The sequence below is a fragment of the Salvia splendens genome, chromosome 5, assembly GCF_004379255.2.
Source record: "Salvia splendens isolate huo1 chromosome 5, SspV2, whole genome shotgun sequence".
In the NCBI taxonomy this organism is placed as follows: Eukaryota; Viridiplantae; Streptophyta; class Magnoliopsida; order Lamiales; family Lamiaceae; genus Salvia; species Salvia splendens.
Window position 1 is genome coordinate 19729245 of NC_056036.1, and position 11305 is coordinate 19740549.

The window sequence follows — 11305 nt, forward strand, 5'->3', positions numbered from 1 at the left end:
GCCTCTCCAGCAGGGGCTTGGGACTCAGTAACCCCACGCTGTTGTCCGCTGTTCGCCCAGATGTTTTCTCGACTGCTATGTGAGATTTTCAGAAATAGAGAGATAAAGCATTGGCGAAGAAGACTTTAAGTGGTGGGCCTTAGCATTAATTATTTCACTTCAAAATATTGGGCCTCGTAATTTATTTTTGAGAGATTGTTGTATTAAAAGTGTTAAATTAGATTTAAATTTTAGTACTAGTATGTAATTAATAATTTTATACCTTCAAGAATAGTAAAAGGTCTTACTTGAGCCACACATACAAAACATACTACAATGGAAGAGTGTTGTAGTATAAGATTACATAACACTTTGACGAGTCAAGATTCAAATTGGAAGAAAACTAAACAAAAATATGTAATTATCGGTGCAAAAATGAACATAAAACAAAGACATTGCATAAAAGATATCTAAGCTCATGGCATAGATTCATAACCATCTGTTCTTCTAGTTTTGCCCTTGGATACAACAAGAACAAGGACAACTCCCAAGAGGGCAACTGGCCAAATGAATTTAGGCACGGTCGTCATTTTCAGTGCCTATAATTAATTTGCGAAATATTTATTAGCCAATGTACACATCTCTAAAGAAATTAGATATTGATCCAAATGTGCCTTCGAATTGCTTGAAAATTATAAATTAAACATAATTGAAAGTTTGGTTTCTTTTATGAAGTAGAAGAAGAAGGGGAAGATTGGGGTGATGAGTCATCAAGTAGAAGATAAAACAGAGTCATAACTCCAGTATGTGTTTGAAGACTGCTGTAGTTGGATACAAGAGTGAGTTTCTCTCCTTCATAAATCCTGATCGGTTGAGAAGGTGAGGGGTAACATGTGGTCATTCCAACAATATAACCACTCTCATTTCCAACTTCATTTCCTTCTCCATATATAGGCTTGGATGAGCACACCACTCTTCCTCCCTTTTCATTCAATTCCAAAAACATCATTTCAAATAAAATCATGTGGTTGTGTTTAGATGCACTAAATGTGTCCTACTTTGGCCGGTTACGGGTTTTAAGAAGAGTAAAGTACTATTTGGTCTTTATATGAACGAAATACGAAGTTGGTCAAGAACATTCACTTTTGGAAAATCGAGTCCTAAATAAATGAAATCGTCGCCAGATTGGTCCTTTTTTTACGATTCCGTAAAAAACTTACTGTCGACGGAAGATTAGTTAAATTTTGACTAAATTAGAATATTAATTCATGATTAATTAAAATAAAATAAAATAAGAAATAAAAAATAAAAAATTCATTTTATCTCTCTTTTTCTATCCTATCCCATCTCTCTCTCTATTTTTTTAATTTTCTATTTTATTTTATTTTAATTAATCATGGATTAAATTTCACTAATCATCCGTTGACTGTTAGTTTTTACGGAACCGTCAAAAAGTGACATATTCGACGATGATTTCATTTGTTTAGGACTCGATTTTCAAAACATGAATGTTTTGGACCAACTTCGTATTTCGGTCTTATGTTTATGACCAAAATAGTACTGTACTTTTTTAAGAATTGTAAAAGAAAGTGAGTTAAAAAAGTTAGTGGTACGTGAGTCCTACTTTCGTATATTAATTTTAAAATAAAATGTGACTGGAATTGAATGTGGGGTCCATTATCAAAAGTAGTAAAAGTGAAGTGAGACAATTTATAAAAGACAGACCAAAATGAAAAACTGGAACACATAATGGGTGACGGGGGGAGTGATAAAAATTAGAAGTGGGTCGTTTTTATGGGACGAACTAAAAATGTCTATTTTATGAGACGAAGGGAGTACAAAAAAGTAAGAATTATATTTACTAACTTTTTCCATCCATTCTTTTTATATTTTTTAAAATCTATGTCGAGTCAAATGACAATTTCTATTGTTGGACATAGGGGTATGTCATATGGAAGTGTAAAAATCAAAGGAAATTCAGCTTAGGAACCCAAGCCCAACTTTGAAAAGTGAAAGCAAGGGTTGTCTAGTTTTTCCAAATGATATATACTTTCATTATATGAAGTATTTTATTTATATAATGTAAGATGCATCAAGACATAGAATGCAATGTGAAATTACCTCTCCATATAAGGTTGTGCCTGTTGCCCCTGTATGTTGGTGGCCAACCCCATAGATCACATCTCCACCACTTGGCAAACTAACAATTACACTTCTTGAAACAATACAACCATTTTTGTCATTTTTGATATCACAAGATTCAATATCATATTCAACCTGTAGATTAGAATAGTGGTATTCAAAATCATGCATGAATCAAACCATTAATATTCAAATTCAAGATCATTACCGCACAATGGTGTGAATCTTGGATTCCTTTGGACTGATCAGCCTTTGTCCAAACATCAGTGACATCAAGAATGTAAATCTTGAGGGGTATGATGGAAGATGAATCCCAATCCATATATCTCACGGTATACCTCAAATATATGCTTCTCTTGTCACCATGGAACCCTTGTTTGAGTCTGCATCTGCTCTGATCGGGACAACATAGTACGCCGCCTTTGTAACCCGAGGGTCAAGCCACTGCGCTTTCGTCTCTCGTTACATTGTACAAACCACATCTGCACTCTGCACACCCCATCTTATCCTCAGTTCCACGAGTGTCGATTGCATGCACATTCAACATCCATCCTTCCTTGTATCCTGAAGATAGTGTGATAGGAGTAAAGGCAAACCCTCAAAAATTTAGATAAGCACGAGAGGTGCTTTGTAAAATAACTCACTCAAATGACTTGCCAAACTGAAATAGGAAATAACTCTCGGCACATTTTTATTGAAGAGAAAGAGAACAAGAACAGAAATATAAATATTCCGCAAAGGCCTACGGCTACTGCCGTCCCAAAACTGATCTACCCAAAAAACGATTTCTATCTCCTAAGAATCTGTTAAGGACTTAAATCCTTAACGTCAAATTCCACACAAAATCAAGAAACAAAGACCGTAGTCGTCGAGCGCCCAAGAGGTTTGGGTCGGCGAAGACGTCCGGCAGAGGGGGTGCTGGGCGCGAGAGAGGTTCTTGTCGGCAGCGATAGAGAAATAGAATTTTGTGATTCAAGCCAAGTTGAGCGAAATACTGATTTCATTAATTGGTTGAATGAGTAAAAAAGATAACAGTCTATCCTATTTATAATGCTACTGACTTAATGAACAAGAAAACAAAGATATAGAAAAAGATATGCTAAATCCCTATAATATCTAAACTAAATAATAATAATAGAGGTTCGTATCAACTCCCTCACGGTTAAAATCCACCTTTTCCTCAAGGTGGGAACCACGAAGCAAAAAGGAGAGTTGAAAGCAGAAGCTTCGGCGAGGTAACTCCTCCTGGATCAAACACACACCGAACAGATGAACATCTCCCTTCTTCACTTCCATAAAAAATCAACAAAGGTAGACTAATGTGGTCGTCCAAATTCAACGCTAAAATGAAAAGTTCTGCCACACAGTCATGAATGCTCAAACACGGCGTGTTATTTCGCAGAGGAATCAACCTTGGATCGGCGTCGAGCGATGTTGATCGTTGATTCAGACTTGTAACATCACCAACATTCAAATCCTTATAGACACAAGCACTTTCGTGGAAAACAGTGTAATCACCAATAGAACCATCCTCCTCTTTATCTTCTAGCAATGTCTCCTCCTTTTCACCAATCTTCTCATCATATACCCCAACGAGCACTTGCGGTGACTCATTGTCGTTCTTGACAATCCCTTTGTTCTTGACGAACTCTCCAGGGGACTCGTTGTTTGGAACATCAAGAGGAGCGCCATCATTGTGAACATCGGTAACGTCATTGGGAACATCATCACTGAATACTATCGTGGGAGTATTATCAGTTTTCTCTTCGGCTAAATTCTCATCTTGAATGTTCTCCTCAAACTCCTCCCCATCATCCGCATAACATAGAATGCGTTGTTTACACACATGTCCCCTCACCCATTTCTCGGGACAGTGCCAGCAGAGACCCAACCTGGACCGTTCTGACTTCTCCTCTTGGGAGACCCGTATTAGTGGCAGGCGTGGCTGCTCTGGAGTTTGACTGGTCACATGCGCGGGCTGACTGTACAGGTCCCGCGTTGGCTTTTCAGTGGAGTAGCGGGGCTGGTGGGAGGCGGGCTGGACTCGCGCTCTCACCTCCTCCCGAGGGTGAGGTCGGTCCCAGCACGTCTCCGAGCGTCGGGGCCGGTCAACAGTCGGGTAGCCGCGGTCCTACTTTTGAGCCGGTGGGTCCCAGCATGTTGGGCGGTGCCGCTGCGTTGCGGTTGGCGGGTAGCGATCAAACCCTAATTGGGTATGATGATCTCCGCGATCAGATAGGTGGCAACCCCTCTCGACGTAGCCACCGCGGTGTCGGGGCCATGCGTCTTGCGCGCGATCGAGGTACCCGATGGGCTGGTATCTCGGCCGTGGGCGACGATCAGGTGGATCCAAGTGGTGTGAGACGTAGGGTGATTCTGGATCAGGCCACGACGGCGGACGGATTACTTCCACCCGGCTGCTCGGAGGGTCCCAACTGGTTACACGGCGAGGTTGGGCCGGCTGGTAGGGACGGAATGGCTGTGTGGCCTGAGGGAAGTCGTATTGACGACGACGATAGCCGGCGTAGTCGTATGACATGTTGACGGACTGAGGCGTGGCTGTGGTGGATGATGATCGTCTGACTTCGACGCGGCACGCGGGAATCCTTCCCGTCGGCGTTGCAGAAGTAGTGTTGTCCTGCGGCTAGAGCTCGGCGGACAGGAGGGACTCGACAACCAAAGCAGTTGCTGTGCGCGGAATGTTTTCCGTCGGGCAGCGGTGTAGCTTCGGTTCGAATTCCACACAAAATCACCAGTTGTTAAGGACCTAAATCCTTAACGTCGAATTCCACACAAAATCAAGAAACAGAGACCGTAGTCGTCGAGCGCCCAAGAGGTTTGGGTCGGCGAAGACGTCCGGCAGAGGGGGTGCTGGGCGCGAGATAGGTTCTCGTCGGCAGCGATAGAAAAATAGAATTTTGTGATTCAAGCCAAGTTGGGCGAAATACTGATTTCATTAATTGGTTGAATGAGTAAAAAAGATAACAGTCTATCCTATTTATAATGCTACTGACTTAATGAACAAGAAAACAAAGATATAGAAAAAGATATGCTAAATCCCTATAATATCTAAACTAAATAATAATAATAGAGGTTCGTATCAGAATCTCACTATTTATAACTGCGAGGGCAAACAATATCCCACATTGGAGAATGAACAATAGTTGCAAGCATATAAATGAGTTACCCCAACTCCATTAGTATGAGGCCTTTTGGGGAGCACCCCACGGCGTGCACCGAGACAATGGTGTTAACGCTTAAACACCTCAACCTCATTCGTTCTCACATTTTGTGTCCATTGCGGTCTTGGACACCACTTTGGATTCATAAGTGTGTTTTGTGAAGCGACCACACTTCGCACTTACATAGGTGATTCTTAGTCAAGTACCTTGCCATATTTGGTCTATTTGAGAACTCCATCTATTTGAGATCTTTAAGAACCATTAAAAGTCATAGACTTAGCCTTTACCACTAGGCAAGTTCTCCAACACTCTATTGCTCTCTAGGGAATAGATATAGTTGAGTGTTTCTCATGAACTCTCATAGCTTAGTTGTCCCTTTGAACCAAGTTCTTGGGATCTCCAGTCATCATGTTTGGGTTACCACTATGATAATTCTTTAGTTTGTGGATTTCAAACCCATTCCCTCTAGCAACTTATTCATTTGATCACGGTTTAACCCTTTGGTTAGCGGATCCGCTAGATTATCTATTGACTTCACATAGTCAATAGTAATCACCCCTGTTGTGATCAAATGTCTCACGGTATTATGTCGTCGACGTACATGTCGAGACTTACCATTATAGAAGCCATTGTTTGCCCTTCCAATAGCCGCTTGGCTATCGCAGTGGATCAACACTGGTGGCACTGGCTTAGACCAACATGGAATATCTTCAAGGAAGTTCTTAAGCCACTCGGCTTCCTCACCCGCCTTATCTAAGGAAATGAACTTCGATTCCATTGTTGATCGGGCTATACATGTCTGTTTTGTGGATTTCCACGATACAGCACCACCCCCAATAGTAAAGACGTATCCACTTGTTGAAAATGAGTCTCTATTATCGGATATCCAGTTCGCATCACAGTACCCTTCAAGTACCGGGGGTATCTCGAGAAGTGTAGCCCAAGATTTTGAGTATGTTTTAAATATCTCAAAACCCTCACAAGAGCTCTCCAATTCTCTTTGCTTGGATTGCTCGTGTAACGACTCAACTTGTTCACGGCACAGGCAATGTCAGGTTGAGTGCAATTAGTCAAGTACATAATGTACCCGATGACCCGTGCATACTCTTCTTGTGCAACGGGCTCGCCTTTGTTTTTGCTCAAGTGAACGTCGAGTTCAATTGGAGTCTTAACCGGCGCGCCATCATAGGCCTTGAATTTATTCAATATCTTCTCAACATAATGTGATTGTGTTAAGATGATTTCATCAGACGTTCTTAGAATCTTCATTCCAAGAATTACATCGGCTAGACCCATGTCTTTCATGTCAAAGTTTCTCTTTAACATGACCTTTGTATCGTTAATTACTTGAGTGTTGCTACCCAAGATTAACATATCGTCAACGTATAGACACACTATAACATGGCCGTTATTAGTGCTCTTGATGTAGACACATTTGTCGCACTCGTTGATTTTAAATCCATTTGATAATATCACATTATCAAACTTCAAGTGCCATTGCAATAGCGCTTGTTTTAATCCATATAAGGACTTTACGAGCTTGCATACCTTTTTCTCTTGTCCAAGTACTACAAACCCTTCGGGTTGTTCCATATATATTTCATCTTCTAGTTCACCATTGAATGTTGCTACCCAAGATTAACATATCGTCAACGTATAGACACACTATAACATGGCCGTTATTAGTGCTCTTGATGTAGACACATTTGTCGCACTCGTTGATTTTAAACCCATTTGATAACATCACATTATCAAACTTCAAGTGCCATTGCAATGGCGCTTGTTTTAATCCATATAAGGACTTTACGAGCTTGCATACCTTTTTCTCTTGTCGAAGTACTACAAACCCTTCGGGTTGTTCCATATATATTTCATCTTCTAGTTCACCATTTAGAAACGCGGTCTTTACATCCATTTGATGAATCTCAAGCTTGTGCAATGCAGCAATAGCGAGAAGCACTCGGATAGATGTAATCCTTGTTACGGGTGAATAGGTATCGAAGAAGTCATGCCCTTCCTTTTGTTTAAAATCTTTACTACTAATCGGGCTTTATACTTATCTACTGTTCCATCGGCCTTAAATTTCCTTTTAAGTACCCATTTGCAACCTAGAGGTTTCGCACCTTCAGGTAGATCTACCAACACCCAAGTGTGGTTTAGCAAAATTGAATCAATTTCGCTTTGAACAGCTTCTCTCCAATGCAGCCCGTCTGGGCCAGCAAAGGCTACTTTTATCGATGTTGGTTCTTCATCCAACATGAAAGCAATGTAGTCGGGACCAAATGTTTTTGGTGTTCTGACTCTATTACCACGTCTTAGTACTGTATCTTTTGGATCGGGCCTTGCACGCTTGCGCGATTCAGGTTCCTCATCCGCTGATTTAGAACTAGTGGCTTCTTCTTCCACTAGTTTAGAACTAGTGGCTTCTTCAATTCTTGTCTCAGAATTGGTTGAGACTTTTTCCTTGTCTTTGCAAGGAAATGTATTTTCGAGAAATACAGCATTCCTCGACTCAATTGTTGTTCCTACTGTGATAGTCGATATTTCAGACTTGTGAACAACAAATCGATATGCACTACTGTTAAGTGCATATCCAATGAAGATGCAATCAACCGTTTTAGGTCCGATTGTAACTTCTTTGGGTGGAGGAAACATCACCTTTGCCAAACACCCCCACACTTTGAGGTATTTGTAGGATGGCTTCCTTCCCTTCCACAGCTCATAAGGAGTAACATCTTTTCCTTTGAGATGAATCTTATTCAAGATATAGGTGGCTGTTGAAAGAGCAGGTTTGCGTAGGTGTCGTTCAAGCAAGGGTGTATCCTACTGATCAGGATGAAACAATCCCCTGCTAAGCCTAAACCTGGTATCAATAAATCCTCAACCCTCTTCTACTGGGTAGTATAGTGAAGGTAGGGGTCGAATCCCACAGAGATGAATGCGTTTTTGGAATTGTGGTGATATTCTGGAAAGGTCTGGTTAGCTACCACGCTTGGGTTGAATCTCTACCTAGGCAAGAAATTGAAGGTGGTATCCTACTGGCTAGGAGGTGTGAGAGGATTCTGATATGCAGCTGTGTACGTGGACATGGTGAAACAGAAAATATTCGAAAGGTACTGGGTTTCTATTTTGGGCTAAACAGAATGTCAGAAGGTAGTGGTAGTTGTGGTGACTAGGCTGACAGGTCTGCAGGGTATAACTAAAAGTGAAGGACAAAAAGCAAAAAGCATCTAAAAAGCAAAGTGGTCCCCAACATTGGATATGGACATCACCTTCTTCAACAAACACAAACTAAAATAAGAAAACAAACCAGATTCAGCACCATTAAAACACAGATTAATAACTCATGAACACAGATCTACAATCAAAGATTCCAAATCGAAAATCAAACATCGAAACTGAAATTCCGCCTACTGATCAGCATGGAAGAAAACAAGAAACACATAACTACACCTTGCACGAAACAAACCTCTATGAAATACAAGTAAACAGATTATGCTAACTCGAAGAAATAAACTACGAACTGGAAACACACGATTCGATACTCAAAACGACTAGAAACTCTAGATCTAAGCTAACTAGGCAGAAGGAAAGGAGATCGGCGAAGTAAACTGAACAGAAAACAACTTCATAGCATAAAACATGTTCGGATTTTCAAACAAAGTACTTCTAGGCAGTGAAATTCAAAAGCAAACAAAGATCCAGCGTAAGGAAAAACAAGCAATTTAACTACGAAAGTGAAATAAAAGTGTTTTGCCACGCCGGGCGATGGAACTTCTAACTACGATCTTGCTGACTGGATGAGAACGTCTGGAACTCCGGGAACTTCTTGACGACCTTCAAGTGACCATGGCAGTGGCGAGGAATGAGAAACACGAAAGATAATGCTGAAGGAGTGATCTACCGAAGAGAGATTGCTAACTAAGCATAGGAGTTAACTAACTAATTGATCCCTATTCTCTCTCCAAGTGGCTTCTTTTTATAGGGATGCTTGCCCTTGATTTTTAGGGTAAAACCTTGTGGTGAGATGACTTCTTTGCCCTTAATTGTGGTTGATCAGTCCCAACTATTCTTCTTCTCCATCTCGAGCCATTTTTGCATGTATACTGGTCGGTACGTAATCGTCCTGACGCCCTTTTCACCTGAATTATTCCAAAGCTTCCCTACTGACTAGAACACTCAACATGCACGCTTTGAGCAACTGTTTTTGCAAATATAATCAATTGTGCACATCATACTGACCAGTAACCGAGGCTTAGAATACGACTTATCAGCTGTCAAAACAGCTTCCCCCCACATGTTATGTGGTAATCCTGAAGTCAGAAGCAGTGCATTCATCATCTCTTTTAGAGTTCGATTTTTGCGTTCTGCAACACCGTTAGATTGTGGTGAATATGGAGCAGTTGTTTGATAAATTATACCACTTGCGTTGCATAACTCCTCAAACGGGGCTACATATTCACCTCCTCTATCGCTTCGAATCGTTTTGATTTTACAACCAAGTTGATTCTCAACTTCGTTCTTATAATTTTTGAACGCTTCTATTGCTTCATCTTTACTTCTTAAAAGATAAATATAGCAATATCTTGTGCAATCATCTATGAAAGTGATAAAGTACTTTTTACCACCTCTAGTTTGCACCATCTTTAAATCACATACATCCGTGTGAATTAATTCAAGGGGTTTTGTGCTTCGTTCAACTGAGTGAAACGACAACTTAGTCATTTTTGCTTCAAGACAAATTTCACATTTATCTTGGGTATCCACTTCATTAGCCTTTAGTAAATCTAAATTCACTAATCTTTTAATGACTTTTGAATTTACATGTCCCAATCTACAATGCCATAAATTTGAAGACTCGGTCAAATAAGAGGAAGTAGATGCTTTATTATTATTCGCCAATGGCTTTGCAACACTGCGAGTTGCCACACTAAGCTTGAAAAGCCCATCGGTTACATAACCTTTTCCGAGGGATTTTCCAAACTTATACAAAGCAAATCTATCAGACTCTAATACAAGTTTAAACCCCTTATTAACTAGTATTGATCCTGACAATAGGTTCTTGCAGATGTCTGGGACATGCAGCACATCCTTCAACGTGATTGTGACGCCAGACGTCATCATGAGAATCAAGTTACCAACGCCGAGGATTTCGGACGATGCTTGATTCCCCATGTTGATTTTCCTCCCTTCAACAGCCGTGTAGGAGGCAAACTTGCTCCTATCTGAGCAGACATGAGCAGTAGCGCCGGTGTCGATGTACCGGCCACCCTTGTTATCAACAAGGTTAACCTCTTCAGTGACCACAGCAATGAGGTCGTTCTCATCCCAGTCCTTGAACTCCTTCTCAACGACGTGGGCAGCCGGCTTTTTTTTCTTGCTGCGGCAGTCCTTTGCAAAGTGGCCCGGTTTGCCACATTTGTAGCAATCGCCTTCAAACTTCTTTGTAGGCTGCTTTCCCTTTCCTTTGTCACTTGGACGATTTGGGCGAGGGCGTTTGTTGGAGGGACCGTCCCTCTCCAACAGATTGGCTTTGGCTTCAAGTGGGGTGAAGCCCTTAGCCTTTTGGTCGCTTTTGCGCACATCAACCTCAATGCGCAACTTCATTATCAAGTCTTCAAGGGTCATCTGCTTTCGCTTGTGCTTGAGATAGCTCTTGAAGTCCTTCCAACTAGGAGGAAGCTTGTCAATGATCGTACACCTTAGGAATTCATCATCACCGATGTTCACAATGATGGCGCTCCTCTTGATGTTCAAAACAACGAGTCCCCTGGAGAGTTCCCTAAGAACAAAGGGATTGTCAAGAACGACAGTGAGCCACCGCAAGTGCTCGTTGGGGTATATGATGAGAAGATTGGTGAAAAGGGGGAGACATTGCTAGAAGATAAAGAGGAGAATGGTTCTATTGGTGAAGTGGAGAAGATAATCGCCTCACTCAATGTTGTTCAAGTGTCATCCAAAAATGTTGTTGGAAATTGTTGGGGCAAGAAAGGAGATGGTGC

At 41.2% G+C, this 11305-nt stretch overlaps 1 pseudogene; it reads right to left on the reverse strand.

Moving 5' to 3' along the window:
• Nucleotides 1-706: 706 nt before the first annotated feature.
• LOC121803949 lies at nucleotides 707-10478 on the reverse strand (annotated as a pseudogene).
• Nucleotides 10479-11305: the final 827 nt, after the last annotated feature.